The sequence below is a fragment of the Trichosurus vulpecula genome, chromosome 2 (genome assembly GCF_011100635.1).
Source record: "Trichosurus vulpecula isolate mTriVul1 chromosome 2, mTriVul1.pri, whole genome shotgun sequence".
Lineage (NCBI taxonomy): Eukaryota > Metazoa > Chordata > Mammalia > Diprotodontia > Phalangeridae > Trichosurus > Trichosurus vulpecula.
In genome coordinates this window covers 138,869,958-138,872,762 of record NC_050574.1, presented here as the reverse complement: position 1 = coordinate 138,872,762, position 2,805 = coordinate 138,869,958, and positions in this window count along the sequence as shown.

Genomic DNA, 2,805 nt, shown 5'->3' with positions numbered 1-2,805 from the left:
CTGGCAGATAGGAGGTACAACGTGTACTCCTATGAGTAAATACACACACACACACACACACACACACATACACGGATATGTATGCATACACGTATAAAATAAATGCAAAGTAATTTTGGGAGGGGGAGAAGCACTGACAATAAACATCAATACAAACTTGCTTCACAATTTACATTTCAAATAAATGAATTTTAATACATAAAATATCACCAGAACTTTTCTGTGACTCAAGTCTGTATAAGATTCTTTGTCATTGTTTCCACTTTTCCCTTTCACACAGTCATGGCGAGTTTGTCTTCTGTTCTCCTGTTTCTTCCCCTTTGACTTTGCATTATTTCAACAAATGTCTTCTAAATTTCTTATGCCTCATACTTGTCTATTTTAATTGCATTATCATATTCCATTACATTAATGTACCACAATTTATTTAGTAATTCTCTTATTTTGGGTATTTTGGTTGTTGCTAGTTTCTTTTCCTTTTTTGTAATCATAAGTAGTTCCCCTATAAAAATATTTGAACAGATTAACACTTTCATGAAATATTCTCAACAACTTATTTTAGATACTTTTACTATGTACACAAATAGCTTTCCAAAAAGATTCTACTGGCTTGCAATTCCACCAGCAACACAAATGTACCTGTTTTTATCCCAACATTTTAATTTTTGCCTAATTTTGCTAATCTGCTAGTTATAAATTGGTATCTTAGAGTTATTTTAATTTGTATCTCCCCAATTATTAGTGTAGTTGAACATTTTTTTGAAGTGATTATTAAGTTTGTGGTTTCTGTTTCGTAAGCCATTCACATCCCTTGGCCTCTTATCAATTAAGGATTGGAAATTTTCTGTGTAAACTTTTAATAGTGCTTTGTATATTTTTAATGTCAGGTTTTTATGCTGTACTTGCCATAGATAGCATGATATAATAGAAAACCAGCTTCAAAGCCAGAAATAACTAGATTCAAGCCCTGCCTCTGAAATATACTTGCTATGTGACCCTTGGCAAGTCAATTTAGCCTTTCATTTACTAATCTTCATCACTAAGAGTTCCCTATACTAATGAAGTTATGGGTCTGGACAAAAATTTGAGAACAATATTTATGGCAATTACTATTTTTTTTTTCTGAAATGGGAGGCATGATGCAATTCCCCATGTTGAAGAAGCTGGGGAGCCTGTTTTTGAAAAGTGAATAGCAATGCCTTCTTCCATGATGAAGAGCATGCCACAGACTTTTTTTGTGGCTGATTCTAGTCTGCCAACCATATGATAAGATGTTGGTTGCCCATGCAATTCAGAACTGGAGTGCATTCAAAAGGCAGTAGTAATCCAAGGTGAGTCTCTTGGTTCTGATTATTTCTAGACTCTCTGGCATTAGAGAAGCACAAGTTGCTATGGGACTCGGGCCCTAGCTCACCTGGAGCCACAATGATACTGAGAGCACATAACCTGTGTTTTCTTTCAGGCTTTTAGATGAAGGATATTAAAGGTGGCTATGACTTTGGGAGCTTCAGAAGTTTAGCAGAGCAAGTCATCAGTAGGTCTAGGAGCAGAGTCCATGTCAGGATTTTCGATCAGTCAGCCCAGCATCAAAGCCCCATTGAAATGACCTGAGAAGCCTATCCAAGCAGTACCTGAGACATGGACTCATACTGTGCTCATGCTGAATTTGAAAGTAAACCTAGAGGGGTGAATGCTATGTAGAAAATGAATTAAATTTGAACCCAGTCTTGCCCAGGTTCTGGGAAAATGTTTGTGTTTATGTTCCTGCTATATCTTCTCATTAAATATCCCTTTGTAAAGGCTAATTGAAATTAACTTGTTAAATGGAACTGTGGCACTAATCTCTGGGAGGCGAATAGTGGAAGGAACACACAAGAATGAGGACTTAAGCCAATGGCATCATAGAAAGACTTCCCTGTTTCCTTAGATATATCCCTAGATCCCTAAGGAGGAAATATAATTGGCCTAGTCCTAGAACAGTTAAGCCCGGAGTCTTGCTACAATTTCCTTCCTTCCTTCCTTCCTTCCTTCCTTCCTTCCTTCCTTCCTTCCTGCCTTCCTGCCTTCCTGCCTTCCTGCCTTCCTGCCTTCCTCCCTCTTCCCTCTTTCTTTCTTTCTTTCCTTCCTTATTTCCTTCGTTCCTTTTTCTTTCTTTTTGATGCATATAAATTATTTTGGTTTAATCAAGAAAATCTGTCATGATGATCCCCTCCTTTGGATATTCTTTCATGATACACTCCTCTTATAGTTCTTACTGACAGCTGACCTCCTTTAAGATGGTCATGCTTCAAGGCTCTGCCCTTGCCTTCTTCTCTCTCTACATTCTGTCCATTAATGAGTTCATCGAGCCCCAATAATTACCTCTATGTAGAATGATTCTGAATTTTCTACTCTGACCTCAGTCCTTTCCAAGACTTTCCATACTGCAGCTCCAACTTCCTGAATGTTCTAGCCAGAACCTCAGACTCAGTACATCAAAACCTGAACTCTTTTACTCTGCCCTTCCTCTTAACTTCTGACCCTGTTGATGGTACTACCATCCGCTACCAAGGCTCCAAACTTTGTAGTCAGCTTGGACGGTTTCCTCATTCCCTATGTCTATTCATTTGCTAAGTTCTGTGGATTCTCTCCAGGCATTAATTTTTCTCTATTCTTTACATTTCTTCAATTGCCCTAGGTGTTGCCAGGACTATCATAGTATTCTTCTAACTGGTCTGCCTTCAGTCTCTTGGAGGCAAAGTTAAGTACCTCAGTTATCACAGAAAAAGAAACTAGTGATAAAGAATTTCTTCAGTTATGAGTTCT